Below are 23,827 nucleotides of genomic sequence, written 5' to 3'. Positions count from 1 at the left end.
AATCAATTGGAGGTGTACCTGTGGATGTATTTCAAGGCCTACCTTCAAACTCAGTGCCTCATTGCTTGACATCATAGGAAACTCAAAATAAATCAGCCAAGACCTCAGAAGAAAAATTGTAGACCGCAAGTCTGGTTCATCCTTGGGAGCAATTTCCAGACACCTGAAGGTACCAAGTTCATCTGTACAAACAATAGTACGCAAATATAAACACCATGGGACCACACAGCCGTCATACTGCTCAGGAAGAAGACGAGTTCTGTCTCATGGAGATGAAGGTACTTTGGTGTGAAAAGTGCAAATCAATCACAGAACAGCAAAGGACCTTGTGAAGATGCTTGTGAAGATGCTGGGTACAAAAGTATCTATATCCACAGTAAAACAAGTCCTATATTGACATAACCTGAAAGGCCGCTCAATAAGGAAGACGCCACTGCTTCAAATCAGCCATAGAAAAGCCAGACTATGGTTTGCTACGGCACAAAGATTGTATTTTTTGGAGAAATGTCCTCTGGTCTGATGAAAAAAAATAGAGCTGGTTGGCCATAATGACCATTGTTATGTTTGGAGGAAAAAGGGGGAGGCTTGCAAGCCGAAGAACACCATCCCAACCGTGAAGCACGGGGGTGGCAGCAACATGTGCGGGTGCTTTGCTGCAGGAGGACTGGTGCACTTCACAAAATAAGTAGCATCATGAAGAAGGAAAATTATGTGGATATATTGAAGCAACATCTCAAGACATCAGTCAGGAAGTTAAAGCTCGCAAATGGGTCTTCCAAATGGACATTGACCCCAAGCATACTTCCAAAGTTGTGGCAAAATGGCTTAAGGACAACAAAGACACGGTATTGGAGTGGCCATCACAAAGCCCTGACCTGAATCCTATGGAAAATGTGTGGGCAGAACTGAAAAAGCGTATGCGAGCAAGGAGGCCTTACAAACCTGACTCAGTTACACCAGCTTTGTCAGGAGGAATGGGCCAAAATTCACCCAACTTATTGTGGGAAGCTATCCAAAACGTTTGACCCAAGTTAAACAATTTAAAGGCAATGCTACCAAATACTAATTGAACGTCACCTTCTGACCCACTGGGAATATGAAAGAAATAAAAGCTGAAATTATTGTCTATTATTCTGACATTTCATTCTTAGAATAAAAGTGGTGATCCTAACTGACCTAAGATAGGCAATTGTTACTAGGATTGAATGTCACGAATTGTGAAAAACTGAGTTTAAATGTATTTGGCGGAGATGTGTGTAAACCTCCGACTTCAACTGTACACTGCATTCGGAAAGTTCAGACCCCTTGACTTTTTCCACATCTTATTCTAAAATCGATTAAATAGTTTTTTCCCCCTCATCAATCTACACACAATACCTCATAATGACAAAGCAAAAACAGGTTTAGAAATTGTTGCTAATTTATTAAATAAAAAATGGAAATATCTTATTTACATAAGTATTCAGACCCTTTACTTTGTTGTAGCATCTTTGGCAGAGATTACAGCCTGTATTTGGGGAGTTTTCCTATTCTTCTCTGGAGATTCTCTCAAACTGTCAGTTTGGATGGAGAGCATCACTGCACAGCTATTTTGAAGTCTCTCCAGAGATGTTCGACCGGGTTCATGTCCGGGCCACTCAAGGACATTCAGGGACTTGGCCCAAAGCCACTCCTGCTTTGTCTTGGCTGTGTGCTTAGGGTCACAGTCCTGTTGGAAGGTGAACCTTCAACCCAGTCTGAGGTCCTGAGCACTCTGGAGCAGGTTTTTAATCAAGGATCTCTACATTCCTCCATTCATCTTTCCCTCAATCCCGACTAGTCTCCTGCCACTGAAAAACATCCCCACAGCATGATGCCGCCACAACCATGCTTCACCGTAGAGATGGTGCCAGGTTTTCGCCAGAAGTAACGCTTGGCATTCAGGCCAAATAGTTCAATCTTGGTTTCCATCAGACCAAAGAACCTTGTTTCTCATGGTCTGAGAGTCTTTAGGTGCTCTTTGGCAAACTCCAAGCAGGCTGTCATGTGCCTTTTACTGAGCAGTGGCTTCCGTCTGGCCGCTCTACCATAAAGGCCTGACTGGTGGAGTGCTGCAGAGATGGTTTTCCTTTTGGAAGGTTCCCCCATCTCCACAGAGAAGCTCTGGAGCTCGGTCAGTCACTTCCATGTCCAAGGCCCTTCTCCCCCGATTTCTCAGTTTGCCCGGACGGCCAGCTCTAAGAAGAGTCTTGGTGGTTCCAAACTTCTTCCATTTAGGAATGATGGAGGTCACTGTGTTCTTGGGGACCTTCAATGGTGCAGAACTTGTTTGATACCCTTTCCCCAGATCTGCGCCTCAACACAATCCTGTCTTGGAGCTCTACGGACAATTCCTTCGACCTCATGGCTTGGTGTTTTCTCTGACATGCAACGTCAACTGTGGGACCTTATATAGACAGGTGTGTGCCTTTCCTAATCATGTCCAATCAATTGAATTTACCACAGGTGGACTCCAATCAAGTTGTAGAAACATCTCAAGGATGATCAATGGAAACAGGATGAACCTGAGCTCAATTTTGAGTCTCATAGCAAAGTGTCTGAAAAATGTAAATAAGATATTTCGTTTTTTTTATAAATGAGAAAAAATATCTATAAACCTGTTTTCAATTTGTCATTATGGGGTATTGTGATTGATGAGGAAAATGTTTTATTTAATCAATTTTAGAATAAGGCTGTAATGTAACAAAATTATACTAATAAGCTAATGAAGAGGAATTTATCTTTCACGCAAACACACACACACATAGCCAAGAGGATCAAGGTTGGATGGACCACACACACACACACACACACACACACACACACACACACAATGATGATACAAATTTTGGGTTGCACCTCAACTCACACTGTGCCCTCCATTTCTTTCCTAATTACTTTTAGCAACATTTCATTTAAAGAAAATTGCTTTATTGGTGTGTGTGTGTTGCTTTATATACAATACTTTATATCTGACCTCGTAAGAATATAGTTGAATAGTCCTCGTCCTAAATCTACAGGTTATTAAAGAAGTTGAAGAAAAGTTCAGATTGTCTCCTCTTCTTTCAAAACCAAATACAATGTCCATTTTGGGTCAGTAACCGAAAGGTTGCTGGTTCAATACCCGAACCGACAAGATGAAAAATCTGTCAATGTGACCTTGAGCAAGGCACTTAAACCGAATTTGCTTCAAGGGCGCCATACTAGGGCGCCATACATACTCAACATTAAAGTTATCTTATCGCCTACACCCGAGAGTGCCTACACCACTGTGCGACAGACTATATATTGATTATTTATTTATTAAAATATATATATATTTATCCTTTATTTAACTAGGCAAGTCAGCCAAACCCTAACCCAGACAACGCTGGGCCAATTTTGCGCTGCCCTATGGGACTCCGAATCATGGACAGTTGTGATACAGCCTGGAATTGAACCAGGGTCTGTAGTGCCTTAGACCGCTGCGCCACATCCCTTTTAAGGCAAGCCTCACTATTTTTTGTCTGCTCCTTCCTAGTGTTCCATGATCTACAATGGCCACATCTACTGCAGAGCTGCTTCTGGCCACTCTGACAGAGCTGGGTATGGATGCGTTGAAGACATTTAAATAGTACCTTAAGCAACCTGATGGGTTTATCTCCCAGTTGGGCTTCTCTCCCATCTCAAAATGCAAGTTAGAGGGTGCTGACAGAGAGGACATTGTGGACAAGATGGTGGAGACCTACAGCTTTGTGACCGCTCTGGATATCTCACTGAAGATCCTGAGGAAGATGAAACACAACAATCGAGCTGAGAAGTTAATGACAGACTGTAAAAAAGGTCATTCAGAATTGTTCTATTATTTCTGCACATAAAGTTAATCATAACAAATGTTTTCCAACATTCATCTGTCTTTTACTGATAGTCAGACAACATTCTTGACAAGCTTAATTTATTAGAGGAAAAGGGTCCTATAATGTTAGGGTGCTAACCAGTCAAAGCCCCTCCCCTCTTTGTCCTGATGAGATGCCAGTGGTTAGGAAGAAAATGCTGGGAGAACATCCACCAATTCACATCAGGGAGCTTCTGTCCATCCCACCATCAGTGCTCAGACAGGAGGCCATGTTATTTCCCCTGCACTCACTGGCTGCCATATTGATGGTCCAGTTAACATCAGCATCCATGTCAACTCTCCAGATGCTGGTGAATAATATCATATGGTGTTTCATTCTGATTGTATGTTTGTACACAATTTTTACTATTCTATTTCTCTTTCACAATTCAGTTGAATTTTTTTTTTATTGAATTGTGGTTATGTAAGATGTTTGGGTGGGGTGACAATCGTATCCCTTAATCAATCAGAACGTAATTTCTAATAGGAGAAAAGACCTTAGAGCAACAGCATAACTTCACTGCCGGATGATAACCTCTTATCTACAAAACAGATATTTTTCTGGAAATAGAGAAAACGTCCATATTTTCCCATTAACGAACACACAATTATAACATTTCAGAAGCTATTTAGAATACTTTTTATTGGTTTTAGTGTCATGAAATGTTCTGAGTACATTGAGGGGTTACTGCTTTCAATCAAAACATTTTAAAAAATAAATATGAGTTACCATGTCTTCATCCGACAGCGACGATAATCTATCATGATTATGTTTCTGTTAGAGTGCTGGGTAGAAACCTTACTCCTTCTGTTTTAGGAGAGGTTGGTGTTGAGGAAGCGCCAGAGAAAACATCTATGACTCATGCTGCTTCTCCAGCCAACAGCAATGAGACTGGAGGCCTTGTTATTGCCACAGCAAACCCTCCTGTAAACTCTACAGAAGATGGTAAATAATAAGAGGAGACACAAAATAATAGTGAATTAATTGAATAATGTTAGTTGCTGGTAATCTTGGTGAATATGTTTTTTTTTTGTAAATATGTGTTGTTTTTTCTTGTCTTAAACTGGTTGTATTGGATTTGAAAGTCATATTTTGAATTCATTGCTAGGTCTCTCAAATGGGTATGTTATGATGTGCCAACAAAAACTACAATCCAATCTGCGGAAGAACTGTCAACGTGTATTTGAGGGAGTGGCTAAGCAAGGCGTTACAAAACTTCTCAATAAGATCTACACAGAGCTCTACATCACAGAGGGTGGAAGTGGAGAGGTCAATCTCGAACATGAGGTGAGACAGATCGAGGCGGCATCCAGGAAATGACCAGAGATGCCTATCAAATGTAATAATATTTTTAAGACCTTACCCATACAAGACAACCAAATCAGAACTGTGTTAACAAAAGGAGTTGCTGGAATTGGAAAAACAGTATCTGTGCAGAAGTTCATTCTGGATTTGCTGGAAAGGGAATCAAATCAGGATATCCAATTCATCTTTCCCCTCCCTTTTCGGGAGCTGAATTCAATGACTGGGGAAAAACACAGTTTGGTAGATATTCTTCATGAATGTATCGAATATGCAAAAAGGATTGAAAAAGAATTTCTCAACCACCTTTTTATGACATTGAAAGGATCAGGAAATTACAGTGAGAGCAAGTACAAAGTTTTGATTGTCCTTGATGGTCTGGATGAGTTTCACATGACTCTAGACTTCCAGAGCAAGAATTGTATGTATGATGTCACAGAGTCGACCTCTGTTGAAGTGCTGCTGACGAACCTCATCAAGGGAAATCTGTTTCCCTCTGTCCGCCTGTGGATAACCTCTGCATAAGGCCTGGCAGAGTGAGACTGGACACCTAGACCTTTTTCTCCGTTTCCTTCTGGGTCTATCAGTGGAGTCCAATCGGAATCATTTACGCGGTCTACTGACACAGACAAGAAGCAGTTCACAGTACAATATCGAAACAGTCAAGTACATTAAGAAGAAGATCAGGGAGAATCTCTCTCCAGAGAGGTGTATCAATCTGTTCCATTGTCTGAATGAACTGAATGATTATTCTGTTGTGGATGAGATCCAAAGCTACCTGAGCTCAGGGAAAATCTCCAGAGAAGATCGCTCACCTGCCCAGTGGTCAGCTCTGGTCTTTGTGTTGTTGATGTCAGAAGAGGACTTGGATGTGTTTGAACTCAAGAAGTACTCCAGATCAGAGGAAGGTCGGCTAAAGCTGCTGCCATTGGTCAAAGCTTCTAGAACTGTGAGGTAAGTACCTGGATATTTAAATACTAATCATCCGACAGAAATATATATTTTTTTACAAAAAAATGTTTTATTCACTACTATGCTCAATTTACTTTATTAATTTAAATCAAACATTTTATTTGTCACGTTCGCCGAATACAACAGGTTTACTGTGAAATAATAGCTCACGAGCCCTTCCCAACAATTCAGAGTAAAAAAAAAGATATTAAAAAAATAGTAACTCGAGGAATAAAATACACAAGAATAAAGATATATACAGGAAGTACCTGTACCAGATCCATGTGCAGCTATATACAGAGAGTACCAGTACCAGATCAATGTGGAGCTATATACAGGAAGTACCAGTACCAGATCCATGTGCAGCTATATAAAGGAAGTACCAGTACCAGATCAATGTGCAGCTATATACAGGGAGTACCAGTACCAGATCAATGTGCAGCTATATACAGGAAGTGCCAGTACCAGATCAATGTGGAGCTATATACAGGGAGTACCAGTACCAGATCAATGTGGAGCTATATACAGTGTGTACCAGTACCAGATCAATGTGGAGCTATATACAGGAAGTACCAGTACCAGATCCATGTGCAGCTATATAAAGGAAGTACCAGTACCAGATCAATGTGCAGCTATATACAGGGAGTACCAGTACCAGATCAATGTGCAGCTATATACAGGAAGTGCCAGTACCAGATCAATGTGGAGCTATATACAGGGAGTACCAGTACCAGATCAATGTGGAGCTATATACAGTGTGTACCAGTACCAGATCAATGTGGAGCTATATACAGGGAGTACCAGATCAATGTGGAGCTATATACAGGGAGTACCAGATCAATGTGGAGCTATATACAGGGAGTACCAGTACCAGATCAATGTGCAGCGGTACGCAGTATTTGAGGTAGATATGTACATAAAGACAGGGTAAAGTGACTAGGCATCAGGACAGATAATGAGAGTAAAAATAAAGAACTGAGTAGCAGCAGTATATGATGTGTGAAGGTGTGTGTGTATGTAGAGTGAGAATGTGTTTTGTGTCGGTATGCATGTGTGTGTGCATATGTTATGCGTGTGGGTTTTGTTTGAGTGGCAGTGTAGTGTGTGTGAGTGAGTGTATATAGTGTGCATGCATAGTCGTGTGAATGTGCATAGATTCAGTGCAAGATAGGGTCAATGCAGATAGTCTGGGTAACCATTTAATTAACAATTTTGCAGTCTCCTGGCTATTTAGCAGTCTTATGGCTTGGCGTCTTAGAAGCTGTCTCGAAGCCTGTTGGTCCGGTACCGTTTTTTTTGTAGTTTTTTTTTTACCTTTATTTAACCAGGCAAGTCAGTTAAGAACAAATTCTTATTTTCAATGACGGCCAAGGAACAGTGGGTTAACTGCCTGTTCAGGGGCAGAACGACAGATTTTGTACCTTGTCAGGTCGGGGATTTGAACTTGCAACCTTCCGGTTACTAGTCCAATGCTCTAACCACTAGGCTACACTGCCTCCCCTCCGTTTGCCGGAAGGTACCAGAGTGAACTGTCTATAGCTTGGGTGGCTGAAGTCTTTTTTGGGCCTTCTGACACCACTTGATATAGAGGTCCTGGATGGCAGGGAGCTTGGCCTCATTGATGTACTGGGCCATCTGCACCACCCTCTGTAGCGCTTTGTGGTCAAGGGTGGTGCATTTTCCATACCAAGCGGTGATGCAGCTAGTCAAGATGCTCGATGGTGCAGTTGTAGAATTCTTTGAGGATCTGAGGGCCCATGCCAAATCTTTTTAGCCACCTGAAAGGGAAGAGGTGCCGTATTGCCCTCTTCATGACTGTGGGGGTTTGTGGACCATGTCGCTTCCTTAGTGGTGTGGATGGCAAGGAACTTGAAGCTTTCAACCCGCTCCACTACAGCCCTGTCAATGTGGATGGGGGCGTGCTCTCCCCTTTTCATCCTGTAGCCACCATCGGCTCCTTTGTCTTACTGACTGTCAAGACCCGGTTACGAACTTGGGTCTCCGGTGTGAGAAACAGTCACTTAGCAAACTGAGCCACTAATAGTCAGGCAGAGCCCAGAAGATGAGGCAGACACAGCAGTACTTGAGACTGTGTTTTAATAAAGTAAAAAGGAAAGTTCAGGCAAAAATATAAATCCACAACCTCAAAAGTAATTCCAAGAGAAAAAGGTAATCCTCCAAGTCAAAAGGTAAATCCACAAGGTGGTAGGTACAGCAGACAAAAACAGAGTACCACAAGAGAGTCCAACTGGCGCAACAAATGTTCACAGCATCGCTGGGGCTGGGTGCTAACATTCAAACACAGAGCAAAGAACTGAGGAAAACTAAGGGTTTAAATACATTCAAGGGAAACGAGGCACAGGTGCAAATAATAACTGGAAACAAAGGAAAACAAAAGGGTTAAAAAGCACAATGGGCGCATCTAGGGGCCAAAACCGGAACAATCCTGGCCAAATCCTGACACTGACGTTGAGGAAGAGGTTTATGTCTTGGCACCACACTGCCAAGTCTCTGACCTCCTCCCTGTAGCCTGTCTTGTTGCCATTGGTGATAAGGCTTACCACTGTTGTGTCGTCAGCCAACTTGATGAATGTGTTGGAGTCGTGGATGGCAACGCAGTCATGGGTAAACAGGGAGTACAGGAGTTGACTAAGCACGCACCCCTGAGGGGCTCCAGTGTTGAGGGTCAGCGAGGTGGAGGTGTTGTTGCCTACCCTCATCACCTGGGGACGGCCCGTCAAAAAGTCCAGTATCCTGTTGCAAAGGGAGGTGTTCAGTCCCAGGGAGGGGACAATAGTGTTGAACACTGTAGTCTATGAACAGCATTCTCACATAGTTATTTCCCCTCTTGTCCAGGTGGGAGAGGGCAGTGTGAAGTGCAATTGAGATTACGTCATCTGTTGATCTGTTGGGGCGGTATGCGAATTGGAGTAGGTGTCTGGGATGATGGTGTTGATGTGTGTCATGACCAGCCTTATAGTCATTTAGGAAGGTTACCTTGGAGTTGTTGGGAACAGGGACAGTGGTTGTCAGCTTGAAACATGTTGGAATTACAGACTGGGACAAGGATAGATTGAAAATGTCCGTGAAGACACCAGCTGGTCTGTGCATTCTCTTAGAACGCACCATGGTATTCCGTCTGGCCCGCCTTGCGAGTGTTTACCTGTTGTTTACTTTCATCGGCCATGGAGAGAGATCACACGGTCATCCGGAACAACGGGCTTTCGTGCAAGACTCGGGTGTTGTTTTCCTTGAAGTGAGAATAAAACTCATTTAGCTTGTTTAGCTCATCTCATGGCTGGGTTTGTAATCCGTTATCGTCTGCAAGCCCTGACACATCCGAAGAGTGTTGGAGCCTGTATTGTCCTTTTGTCCATGTTTGATGTCTCATCGTAGCAGGCTTTCTTGTATGCATCCATGTCTGTGTCCGATTCCTTGTAAGCGGTAGCTCTAGCCTTTAGCCCAGAGCAGATATTGCCTGTAATACATGGTTTTTGGTCTGGATACGTTCGTATAGTCGCTGTGGGGACGACGTCGTCTATGCACTTATTGATGAAGCCTGTGACTGATGTGATAAACTCCTCAATGCTATCGGATGAATCCCCGAACAATTCCCAGTCTGTACTACTAAACAGTCTTGTTACTCTTTTTGTTGGAAACTGTTATCATTTTCTTTTTTACACATAATTTAGGCTGAACCATTGTAACCTTTCAGAAGGATGCTGTGAAGTGTTGGCCTCAGCTCTCAACTCCTCTTACCTGAGAGAGCTGGACCTGAGTGACAATGACCTGCAGGATTCAGGAGTAAAGCTACTCTCTGCTGGACTGGAGAATCCACACTGTAAACTGGAAACACTAAGGTCAGTATTCCTGTATTTGTTGAATATCGTATGAAAAAAACAACATATGCTTCTGCCATTTTCTGTATTACTAAATGGTAGCAGTGTGTGAAGTCTTGATCAACTCTCTACAGGCTGTCAGGCTGCCAGATCACAGATGAGGGCTGTGTTTCTCTCGACACAGCTCTGAGGTCAAACCCCTTACACCTGAGAGAGCTGGATCTGAGCTACAATCACCTAGGAGACACAGGATTGAGACTGCTTTCTGTTGGACTGGAGGATCCACACTTGAGACTGGAGAAACTCAAGTATGTAGAGGGTTTGTATAAATCCATATTAAGAAATTATACATTTGTTCTGAGTTATGCGTTATGTAGGCGTGTGCATATGTGCTTCACTCAAAACAATTCTATCTCTACAGTATGGGAAATGGTGGAGAGTGCAGGATCAAACCTGGACCTAAAAAATGTGAGTGTTGACTGCAATGAAGACTAAGTGTATTTCATGTTGACTCAAATGTTGGCTCTCATTCTATGGAAGCAGAATTCAAAGCTCAATGAGTTATAAGCAGTACATTATATTTACAGTCTCGCACAGTAACTACAAAGTACACTACCTGTCAAAAGTTTGAAGGGTTTTTCTTTGTGTTTACTATTTTCTACATTGTAGAATAATAGTGAAGATATCAAAACTATGAAATAACACATATGGAATCATGTAGTAACCAAAAAAGTGTTAAACAAATCTAAATATATTTTATATTTAAGATTCTTCAAATAGCCACCCTTTGCCTTGATGACAGCTTTGCACACTCTTTGTCACGCCCTGACCTTAGAGATCCTTTTTATTCTCTATTTGGTTAGGTCAGGGTGTGACTAGGGTGGGCAATCTATGTTTTCTATTTCTTTATTGGCAGGGTATGGTTCCCAATCAGAGGCAGCTGTCTATCGTTGTCTCTGATTGGGGATCATACTTAGGCAGCTTTTTTCCACCTGTAGTTTGTGGGATCTTGTTTTTGGTACTGTGCTGTTTAGCCCTATTAGACGTTACGGTTCGTATTTGTTGGTTTTTCGGTGTTCATTTAATAAATTAAAATGTACACCTACCACGCTGCACCTTGGTCTGATCCTTCCATCGACGATCGTAACACTCTTGGCATTTTGACCGGTAGTGTAGCCTAACACACATTGCTGAAGAACCATGGCTATCTTTCTTGTTTTGTTCATGATATAACTATAACTATCAAACTACATGCAGTACATAGCCCATACCTTTCGTTACATAATTTATTGATGAGGCTATTTTCATTGGTTATTTTTGTTTTGTCGTCATATGTTACATCGAAGGACCGCTCATACTGCAAGAACCTCAACACTAAAATGTGAGCTCATTGCAGCGAACTCCCCCAATTCACCACTAAGCTGTGAATATTCCAAAATACAGTGTTTGTGGCATGTTAGACAGTGCTGCATGTAAATTAGGGACAGTTTCAATGAACATTGATGCCGTTTACAACTGGGAATGTTTTGTATGATTCTCTCCTATGCTTCTTCTGTTCATATGCTAATAATGAGACGCACCCTGAAGTTTCACTCGGCAGGTAAGAGGGTGCACAGTGAAGTCAAAAATATATACCTCTTGATGATTTGTAAAATACGTATTGTGTCCTGATCCCCACCAGATGCTTGTGAGCTCCCACTGGACCTAAACACAACACACAGACTCCTCACACTGTCCCAGGAGAACAGAAAGGTGACATGGTTGGAGGAGCAGCCGTATCCTGATCACCCAGAGAGATTTGAACAAAGGGAAATGGTGCTGTGTAGAGAGGCTCTGTCTGGATGCTGTTACTGGGAAGCAGAGTGGTCTTACATGGGAATGACATATAAAGGAATCAATAGGAACAAGGGGGATGAGGACGGTGTGCTTGGATCCAATGACAAGTCCTGGAGTCTGCACTGCTCTGATAAAAGTTACTCTGCCTCCCACAATAAGAGTGCCACTGACATACCTTTCCCCTCCTCCGGCTCCCACAAAGTAGGAGTGTTTCTGGACTGGCCCGGCCGGCACTCTCTCCTTCTACAGTGTCACTTCTGAAACACTGACCCACCTCCACACATTCCACACCACGTTTACTGAGCCCCTCTATGCAGGGTTTTGGCTTCTTGAGTGCAACACCTCAGTGTCCCTGTGTAAGGTAAAAATAGCTTCCTGTGTCCAGTGGATAGTTTGTTAGTTTGTTGGTGACGTGGACACCAAGAGACTTGAAGCTCTTAACCTGCTCCACTACAGCCCCGTCGATGAGAATGGGGGCGTGCTCTCTGACCTCCTCCCTATAGGCTGTCTCATCATTGTCAGTGATCAGGCACTGTTGTGTCATCAGCAAACTTAATGATGGTGTTGAAGTCATGCCTGGCTGTGCAGTCATGGAGTACAGGAGGGGCCTGAGCACACACCCCTGAGGGGCCTCCGTGTTGAGGATCAGCATGGCGGATGTGTTGTTACTTAACCTTACCACCTGGGGGCGGCCCGTCAGGAAGTCCAGGATCCATTTGAAGAGGTAAGTGTTTAGTTCCAGGTTCCTTAGCTTAGTGATGAACTTTGAGGGCACTATGGTGTTGAACGCTGAGCTGTAGTCAATGAATAGCATTCTCACATAAGTGTTCCTTTTTCCAGGTCTGAAAGGGCAGTGTGGAGTGCAATAGAGATTGCATCATCTGTGGATCTGTTGCTGTGGTATGCAAACTGGAGTGGGTATAGGGTTTCTGGGATAATGGTATTGATGTGAGCCATGATGAGCCTTTCAAAACATTTCTTGGCTACAGATGTGAGTGCTACGGGTTGGTAGTCATTTAGGCAGGTTACCTTAGTGTTCTTGGCCACAGGGACTATGGTGGTCTGCTTGAAACATGTTGGTATTACAGACTGGGCCAGGGAGAGGTTGAAAATGTCAGTGAAGACACTTGCCAGTTGGTCAGCGCATGCTCTGAGTACACATCCTGGTAATCCATCTGGCCCTGCGGCCTTGTGAATGTTGACCTGTTTAAAGGTCTTATTCACATCGGCTGCGGAGAAAGTGATCACACAGTCGTCTGGAACAGCTGATGCTCTTATGCGTGTTTCAGTGTTATTTGCATAGAAGTTATTTAGCTCGTCTGTTAGGCTCGTATCACTGGGCAGCTCTCGGCTGTGCTTCTCTTTGTAGTCTGTAATAGTTTGCAAGCCCTGCCACATCCAACGAGCGTCAGAGCCGGTGTAGTACGATTCGATCTTAGTCCTGTATTGAGGCTTTGCCTGTTTGATGGTTCGTCGGAGCAGGGGCGAAAATCTGATATCAACTTTGGAGGTGACAAGTACATGACATTTACTCAAGAGCAATTCCTGAGGGGGACACCAAAAGTAGGGCTGTAACACAAAGCATACATTGTAATATGTTACATTTATATTGAGGAACCATAATTACTACTATTGGATAGGTAGTTAACTGAAGGGTTGTCACAACTTGTTCAAATACTTAAATCGTTATAATACTAATAATAATAATAGTTCTAGCAGTGTTCCATATCAGTCCAGTATGTATTTACAACCAGGAATACCAAGAAAGGCCAATAGGTGGAAATGGTACTGTACACTGCATATGGGTGCAGTTTTCGTAAATATTATGAACATGGTGCGATCTCATCTAAACGAATCTCCATTGAGAACCCTCACAAAGTTGGTCTCAGTATTGAATTGATGTCACGACTTCTGCCGAAGTCGTTGCCTCTCCTTGTTCGGGCGGTGCTCGGCGTTCGACGTCACCGGTCTTCTAGCCATCATTGATCCTTTTTTCATTTTCCATTGGTTTTGTCTTGTCTTCCCACACACCTGTTTTTTTATCCCATTCATTACCTGTTGTGTATTTAACCCTCTGTTTCCCCTCATGTCTTTGTCAGAGATTGTTTTATTGTCAGTATAGTGTGATTGTTACATAGGTGCACGTTGGGTCCTCGTACCCATGTTTGGTTTGTTTGTTCATTTATTGTTATGGAGCATAATCGTGGAACTTTATTAAAAGACTCCATTTTACACTCAGTTTGACTCTCCTGCGCCTGACTTCCCTGCCACCTATTACACCTATGCATGACAATTGACCTTTTTTACTTTTTCTGATACATTTATATAGTCATTAAATATGTGCCACTGGCCTGAGTCTGCAACAATAGCTTTACAAGAACAAAAAACTCTAAATAAGTACAGTTCTAAAAGCGAAATAACTACTTCAATGAATAACCCAAATAAATCAACCAAAATATCCTTCTAAAATACTTATTTATTGTTCAAACAACTGCTATGGACAAGTATGTCACACAAAGTATGCAATTTTAAATAAAATAAAATAAATAATTAGAAAGTGTACTGAAAACCACTAAACAAAATAACAAATATCATACTATACACCAGGGGTTCTCAAACAGGGTTCCGTGGACCCCCAGGGGTCCCTGGTGTAATTGCAAGGTGTCTGTGAAATAAAAAGTGGAATGTCACAAGGATTCCAGTAACTTTACATATAATATAGAGGGGGTGGAGGTCCCTGAGGACCGCTCAAAACCTTGCCCGCCTTGCCTCAAAATATGCAGGGGTTCCAGTACCCGAAAAAGGTTGAGAACCACTGCTATACACACTACTGAACAAAAGAACCGAACATATGTTTGAGGGTTTCAATGGATCCAACAAATTGCTGGCAGATATTTTCCCTCTTGAGACTGTCCAGCCTGTCTTTATGTACATTACAGACAACTACGCCATTCATTATCTCTTGGCCAAGTCTTTAACCTGCGGAGTGCACTGAAACTCCTCTCAGCCTCACAGGAGGACACTGGCACCACAAACAAAATTCTGATCAGCATCTCAACTTGGTCAAACAACCTCCGCACCTCCACTGGAAGCCTCCTGAGGACCTCTGCTGCCTCTCCAATGCTGCTACAGGGGTATTTGTTGCAAAAGAGAGGAAACTGCACCGAAAGAGAATCTATGTTCAGCTCAGGGTACTGATTTAGAGACTTATCCAACTCCCCTGTGAGAAGTGCTCTTTCCAACTTTTGCAGGACATTTAGACTGTCCTGGTCAAAACGGTTGCCAAACTGAGCCTCCACTCCATCCAACACTTTAAAAAATTCTGCTCTATAGCGATCCACTGCTTTGCCAGCAAATCGTCTTGAGTGTGTCTCAATGGAGTCAATCAATGTTGTTGCTTTCTCATACAGTGCAAGGTAGCTTTCGTCATTTCTCTTGCCCCTAAGAGATGATCGCACACACTCGACTGCAGCCTGCATACCAGAGACAGTCTGAGTTGTCTTCTGCAGTGAAATGATTAGGCATTCAAGCTCTCCAAGAACAGCAGAGGCAAGTGTGAGGCCCAACACTATCTTGCCTTTGATGAAGTGCTCAAATAAGCCACTGCCAGTTGAAGCTGTCTTGGATGCAGTTTTTGCTATCTCCTCTAGGCTGCTTAGTACCCGCTCATACTGCCCAAGCACAGCTCTTCTGCACAGTCCACCTTGTTGGACATAGGGGTTTCAGGGTGGTCAGATGTGTATCTTTGGGCGTGGCAATTGATTCAAACATTCAAACTCTTAAACTTTCCTGACTGGCCATAGAGGACACCTAACTGTGGGAGGCTGAGCAGCCAGCCTGTGTAATCAGATTTATACAATGCATATAGAAGGCTAATGGCTGCTGCCTCCTCACAATTGCCTGTAAACCTGTGTATTTTCCTGCCATGTTTGAGGCACTATCGTAACTCTGCCTACGTAAGCCAGACATGGACAAATCAACAACACATCAGTTGCCACTTTCGCAATGCCCTTGTTGTCTCCGACACCCTGTATAGCCCAATAAACTCCTCGTGAGGGACACGGTCATGGTCAGCATAACGCAGGCAGACACTCTCCTGTTCAGCACCAGAGACATCTTGAGTACCATCAACAATTACTGAAAATTGCACAATCGGAAGAGACTTAATCTCAGCTGCAATGCCTCGAATGACTGTATTGGCCATGATGTTCAGAATTTCTTTCTGTGCTTTGGGGCCTGTTTACATTGTGGTATGCTCCGTTAACCACTTCAGTAAAATGAGATCATCCTCTTTTGCCCTAAGTTTCAAAAGCTGGTATGAATTCCCACTGTCATCCGTGTGGCCTCTAAAGGCTTGTCCCTGTCTTACTACATGCGGCACTGAACTAACCATTTTCATCAAGAAATGCCTTGCGTCCTCCTGCTGTTTAACTTACTCGCTGGATAACTGGGCACTGATTGGATTTAGTTGGCGTGCTCTTACAGTTACAAAGTGGCGGTGGGTTTGGCCGTTTTGATGTGCTGTGAATTTTTCAATGACTTTTCTCCAGTTCCTAAATCCTGCACTAATGAAGGCAGCATCCGCTCTTCGGCCAAAAGATGGCCGGCTTGAAAACTCCTTTTATTGATGGATTATAATGTAGCCAGGGGAAGTCGCAAAACCATTTCTCTTGAACTGTCAACACTCTGTTTGCAAGAGTTTGCGGTTCTATAAATTGTGGGTGTGGCTGATAGGGTTTTGTGCCATCACTGCGGTAACTGGACAATGCTGTGCCACTGTTCCCTATACTGGTGCTGCTGGCAACAAGGTTAACTATAACGTTTTAACTATAACATTTTCCGCCAAGATAGAACTGTCAAAGGGGGCAGTGTTGCAATCTACTGCAGACTTAGATAGTAATACAGAACTATGCAGGCTAAGTCTGTACCCAAACAATTTGAGCTTCTACTTCTAAAAATTCACCTTTCCAGAAACAAGTCTCTCACTGTTGCCGCTTGCTATAGACCTCCCTCTGCCCCCAGCTGTGCCCTCGATACCATATGTGAATTGATTGCCCCCCATCTATCTTCTGAGCTCGTGCTACTAGGTGACCTAAACTGGGACATGCTTAACACCCCGGCCATCTTACGAACTAAGCTTGATGCCCTCAATCTCACACAAATTATCAATGAACCTACCAGGTTCAACCCCAAATCAGTAAACATGGGCACCCTCATAGATGTCATCCTAACTCGCCATCCCAATACACCTCTGCTGTTTTCAATAAAGATCTCAGCGATCACTGCCTCATTGCCTGCATCCGTAATGGGTCTGCAACCAAGCGACCACCCCTCATCACTGTCAAACGCTCCCTGAAACATTTCAGCGAGCAGGCCTTTCTAATCGACCTGGTCGGGGTATCCTGGAATGACATTGACCTCATCCCGTCAATTGATGATGCCTGGCTATTCTTTAAAAGTGCCTTCCTCACCATCCTAAATAAGCATGCCCCTCTCAAATTTTTTTTAACTAGGAATAGATATAGTCCTTGGTTCACTCCAGACCTGTCTGCCCTTGACCAGCACAAAAACATCCTGTGGCGTTCTGCATTACCATTGAATAGCCCCCGTGATATGCAACTTTTCAGGGAAGTTAGGAACAAATATACACAGGCAGTTAGAAAAGCTATGGCAAGCTTTTTCAAACAGAAATTTGCATCATGTAGTACTAACTCAAAAAGTTCTGGGACACTGTAAAGTCCATGGAGAATAAGAGCACCTCCTCCCAGCTGCCCACTGCTCTGCGGCTAGGAAACACTGTCACCACCAATAAATCCACTATAATTGAGAATTTCAATAAGCATTTCTCTACGGCTGGCCATGCTTTCCACTTGGCTACCCCTACCCCGGTCAACTGCCCGGCACCCTCCACAGCAACCCGCCAAAGCCCCCACCATTTCTCCTCTACCCAAATCCAGATAGCTGATGTTCTGAAAGAGCTGCAAAATCTGAACCCCTACAAATCAGCCAGGCTAGACAATCTGGACCCTCTCTTTCTAAAAATATCTGCCGAAATTGTTGCAACCCCTATTACGAGCCTGTTCAAACTCTCTTTCCTATCGTCTGAGATTCCCAAAGATTGGAAAGCTGCCGCGGTCATCCCCCTCTTCAAAGGGGGTGACACTCTAGACCCAAACTGCTACAGACCTATATCTATCCTACCCTGTCTTTCTAAGGTCTTCAAAAGCCAAGTTTACAAACAGATTACTGACCATTTCGAATCCCACCATACCTTCTCCGCTATGCAATCTGGTTTCAGAGCTGGTCATGGGTGCACCTCATGCACGCTCAAGATTCTAAACGACATCATAACCGCCATCGATAAGAGACATTGCTGTGCAGCCGTATTCATCGACCTGGCCAAGGCTTTCGACTCAATCACAACATTCTTATTGGCAGACTCGACAGCCTTGGTTTCTCAAATGATTGCCTCGCCTGGTTTACCAACTATTTCTCTGATAGAGTTCAGTGTGTCAAATCGGAGGGACTGTTGTCCGGTCCTCTGACAGTCTCTATGGGTGTGCCACAGGGTTCAATTCTCAGGCCGACTCTCTTTTCTGTATACATCAATGATGTTGCTCTTTCTGCTGGTGATTCTCTGATCCACCTCTACGCAGACGACACCATTCTGTATACTTCTGGCCCCTCCTTGGACACTGTGTTAACTAACCTCCAGACGAGCTTCAATGCCATACAACTCTCCTTCCGTGGCCTCCAACTGCTCTTAAACGCAAATAAAACAAAATGCATGCTATTCAATCGATCACTGCCCGCACCTGCCCGCCCGTCCAGCATCACTGCTCTCGACGGCTCTGACTTAGAATACGTGGACAACTACAAATACCTGGGTGTCTAGTTAGACTGTAAACTCTCCTTCCAGACTCACATTAAGCATCTCCAATCCAAAATTAAATCTAGAATCGGCTTCCTATATCGCAACAAAGCATCCTTCACTCATGCTGCCAAACATACCCTTGTAAAACTGACCATCCTACCGATCCTCGACTTCGGTGATGTCATCTATAAAATAGCCTCCAACACTCTACTCAACAAACTGGATGCAGTCTATCACAGTCCCATCCATTTTGTCACCAAAGCCCCATACACTACCCACCATTGCGACCTGTACGCTCTCGTTGGTTGGCCCTCGCTTCATACCCGTTGCCAAATCCACTGGCTGCAGGTTATCTACAAGTCTCTGCTAGGTAAAGCCCCGCCTTATCTCAGCTCACTGGTCACCATAGCAGCACCCATTCGTAGCACGCACTCCAGCAGATATATCTCACTAGTCACCCCCAAAGCCAATTCCTCCTTTGGTCGTCTTTCCTTCCAGTTCTCTGCTGCCCATGACTGGAACGAATTGCAAAAATCTCTGAAGCTGGAGACTCACATCTCCCTCACTAGCTTTAAGCACCAGCTGTCAGAGCAGCTTACAGATCACTGCACCTGTACATAGCCCATCTGTAAACAGCCCATCTATCTACCTACCTCATCCCCATACTGGTATTTATTTATTTATTTTGCTCCTTTGCACCCCAGTATCTCTACCTGCACATTCATCTTCTGCCAATCTACCATTCCAGTGTTTAATTGCTATATTGTAATTACTTTACCACCATGGCCTATTTATTTCCTCAACTTACCTCATTTGCACTCACTGTATATAGACTATTTGTTTTATTTTGTTCTACTGTACTATTGACTGTATGTATTGTTTATTCCATGTGTAACTCTGTGTTGTTGTATGTGTCGAATTGCTACGCTTTATCTTGGCCAGATCGCAGTTGCAAATGAGAACTTGTTCTCAACTAGCCTACCTGGTTAAATAAAGGTAAAATAAAAAGGTTGACACCTGGTCCTGCCGTGGCTGTGACACTGTCCTTTGAAGTCTCTCTCCGCGGCTCTTTCCCTTTCACCACCCTCACTAAAGCCAGTGACTGATATGGTGTGTACTCCTCAATGTCATCAGAAGAATCCCGGAACATATTCCAGTCTGTGCTAGCAAAACAGTCCTGTAGTTTAGCATCTGCTTCATCTGACCACATTTTTATAGGTCAAGTCACTGGTGCTTCCTGCTTTAATGTTTTCTTGTAAGCAGTAATCAGGAGGATAGAATTATGGTCAGATTTGCTAAATGGAGGGCGAGGGAGAGTTTTGTACGCATCTTTGTGTGTGGAGTAAAGGTGGTCTAGAATTTTTTCCCCTCTGGTTGCACATTTAACATGCTGATAGAAATTAGGTAAAACTGATGTAAGTTTCCCTGCATTAAAGTCCCCGGCCACTAGGAGCGCCGCCCCTGGATGAGTATTTTCCTGTTTGCTTACGGCGATATACAGCTTATTGTGTGTGGTTTTAGTGCCCGCATTGGTCTGTGATGGTATGTAGACAGCTACAAAAAATACAGATGAAAACTCTCTTGGCAGATACCATGGTCTACAGTTTATCATGAGATACTCTACCTCAGGTGAGCAAAGCTTCGAGACTTCCTTAGATATCGTGCACCAGCTGTTGTTTACATTTATTCATAGGCCCCTGCCCCGTGTCTTACCAGAGGCTGCTGTTCTATCCTGCTGATAAGAGTGTATAACCCGCCAGCTGTATGTTGTTAATGTCGTCGTTCAGACACGACTCGGTGAAACATAAGATATTACACTTTTTAATGTCCCATTGGTAGGATCTGGAATCAACAAGCACCCAAGTGGCCCAGGGTACCAAATTCCCCATCAGACTGGAGTTAGGACACCTGCAGAAAAGAAGGCTGATATGGAGGATGTAATTCTGGGAGAAGTGGAGAAAACTCCCCCGAATTAGCCATCTAGACCAAAACCATTGCTGAATGGTGGAACATGAAGGATCATCGCTATGTCTGTGCCTCAACACAATCCTTTCTCGGAGCTCTACGGACAATTCCTTCGACCTTATGGCTTGGTTTTTGCTCTAACATGCACTGACATCTGTGGGATCTTATATAGACATGTGTGTGCCTTTCCAAATCATGTCCAATCAATTGAATTTACCACAGGTCGACTCCAATCAAGTTGTAGAAACATCTCAAGGATGATCAATGGAAACAGCTCAATTTCGAGTCCCATAGCAAAGGGTCTGAATACTTATGTAAATGAGGTATTTCTGTTTTCTATTTTAATATATGTGCTAACATTTCTAAAAACATGATTTCACTTCGTCATTCTGGGGTATTGTCAAGGCTGTGGGTAACCGGTGAAAGGTGTCAGGTGCGGTAAAGCTGAGATGCGTGGACAAGGTATTTTGTAGGTATTTAGTTAAAGAAAACACCAGTACAAACAGAATACTAATGGTGCGGGAAAAATACCGGTACCACGAAATAAATGGGCCTAACAACAAAACCAGCCATCAGAATACAGCCTTACAATAAAACAAACACGCACACAAACATGGGGGAAACCAGAGGGTTAAATAATGAACATGTAATGGGGGAAATTAAAACCAGGTGTGTAGAAAAAAAAGACAAAACAAATGAAAAATTACAAATGGATCGGTGATGGCTTGAAGGCTGATGACGTCGACCGCCGAAGGCCGCCCAAACAAGGAGAGGGACCGACTTTGGCGGAAGTCGTGACAGGTATTGTGTGTAGATTGATGAGAAATTGTTTTTATTTAATCAATTTTAGAATAAGGCCGTAACGTAACAAAATGTGGAAAAAGTTATGGGGTCTGAAAACTTTCTGAATGCACTGGTCTTGTCCCAAACAAAACCCACCTTTGAGACAGAACCTCAGTTCCCTTAACCCAGCTATTAGAAAGCATTGTACCATGAACCTTTTTCAAACCGTTAATCAGGCTAAAGAGCTCTGGGACCCTCGTTCCAATCCTAAAGGAATATTAAGAGGTCATCTGAATATTCATAGCATTATTTCGAAAAGTGAACATGTGGAATATTTATTAAATGACACTAATCTAGTTTTTCTTAGACATGGCTGAAGAAATCTTCTCCTATTTCTGCCTTTAATGTCCCTGCATATTCTATATTCAGGAAGGTCAGGGTAGAGTATAAGTATTCAGACCCTTTGCTATGAGACAAGAAATTGAACTGTTTCCATTGATCATCCTTGAGATGTTTCTACAACTTAATTGGAGTCCACCTGAGGTAAATTACATTGATTGGACATGATTTGGAAAGGCACACACCTGTTAATATAAGGTCCCACAGTTGACAGTGCATGTCAGAGCAAAAACCAAGCCATGAGGTTGAAGGAATTGTCTGTAGAGCTCGGAGACAGGATTGTGTCGAGGCAAAGATCTGAATGCAAAGCGCCATGTCTGGAGGAAACCTAGCACCATCCCTACGGTGAAACATGGTGGTGGCAGCATCATGCTGTGAGGGGTATTTTTCAGTGGCAGGGACTGGGAGACGAGTCAGGATCGAGGCAAAGATGAACGGAGCAAAGTACAGAGAGATGCTTGATGAAAACCTGCTCTAGAGCACTCCGGACCTAAGACTGGGGCGAAGATTCGCCTTCCAACAGGACATCGACCCTAAGCACACAGCCAAGACAACGCATGAGTGGCTTCGGGACAAGTCTCTGAATGTCCATTAGTGGCCCGGCCAAAGCCCAGACGTGAACCCGATCGAACATCTGTGGAGAGACCTGAAAATAGCTTTGCAGCAACTCTCCCCATCCTACTTGACAGAGCTTGATAGGATCTGCAGTGAAGAATGGGAGAAACTCCCCAAATACAGGTGTGCCAAACTTGTGGCATCATACACAAGACTCAAGGCTGTAATAGCTGCCAAAGGTTCTTCAATAAAGTACTGAGTAAAGGGTCTGAATATTTATGTAAATATGATAGTTATTTTTTATATATTTTTTAAATAAGTTAGCAAACATTTTTAAGAACCTATTTTTGCTTTGTCATTATGGGGTATTGTGTGTAGATTGATTAAATCATCAATCTAATACATTTTAGAATAAGGCTGTAACCTAACAAAATGTGGAAAGGTCAAGGGGTCTGAATACCTTCCTGAACAAAAATATAAATGCAACATGTAAAGTGTTGGTCCCATGTTTCATGAGCTCAAATAAAAAATCCCAGAATGTTCCATACGCACAAAAATATAATTTTTCTGAAATGTTGTGCACAAATTTGTTTACACCTCTGTTAGTGAGCATTTCTCCTTTGCCAAGATAATCCATCCAACTGACAGGTGTGGCATATCAAGAACCTGATTAAACAGCATAATCATTACACAGGTGCACCTTGTGCAGTGGACAATAAAAGGCCACTTTAAAATGTTCAGTTTTGTCACACAACATGATGCCACAAACGTCTGAAGTTTTGAGGGAGCGTACAATTGGCAGTATGTTCACGCCAGGACCTCCACATCCGGCTTCTTCACTTGCGGGATCGTTCAAAATGAATTAAGCCCTTTTGTGGGGGAAAACTCATTCTGATTGTCTGGGACTGGCTCCCCAGTGAGTGGGCTTGGCTGCCAAGTGTGTGGGCCTATGCCCTCCCAGGCCCACCCCTGCCCAGGCATGTGAAAATCCATAGATTAGGGCCTAGTGTGTGTGTTTCAATTGGCTGATTACCTTATATGAACTGTTACTGAGTAAAATATTTGAAATTGTTGCATCCTGCTTTTATATTTTTGTTCAGTATAAGTAAGTTTGTATGGGCAACAATAAACTTGTGTGAGAAACAATACTTGCGCATTTATCTAGCATATAGCCATAATTATTGGACTTTTGGAATGGTTTTAGAGTGATTTACTAAACTGTTCTCTCTTCCTGAATATTTATGATCTTGACGGTTTACACTTAAAATTAGCAGACCTACAGGTGGGTAGATATCCAGAAAGACGGATGGACTACCCTAGTGTAAATACAGTTCAAAACAAGTTTGGTTCGATTATACAGATCAGGTAAAATATCTTTATTATGGAGATAATCAACAATAAGTTAGTCTCTGTAATTGTGACGACCCTCC

The 23,827-nt window shown here is 43.1% G+C and overlaps 1 pseudogene; it reads left to right on the top strand.

Moving 5' to 3' along the window:
* Window positions 1-215: 215 nt before the first annotated feature.
* On the top strand, window positions 216-12,667 carry LOC135528846 (uncharacterized; annotated as a pseudogene).
* Window positions 12,668-23,827: the final 11,160 nt, after the last annotated feature.

Source organism: Oncorhynchus masou, chromosome 5 (genome assembly GCF_036934945.1).
Source record: "Oncorhynchus masou masou isolate Uvic2021 chromosome 5, UVic_Omas_1.1, whole genome shotgun sequence".
In the NCBI taxonomy this organism is placed as follows: Eukaryota; Metazoa; Chordata; class Actinopteri; order Salmoniformes; family Salmonidae; genus Oncorhynchus; species Oncorhynchus masou.
Note: the sequence above shows the minus strand (reverse complement) of the source record. Positions and strands in the feature narration are given on the sequence as shown.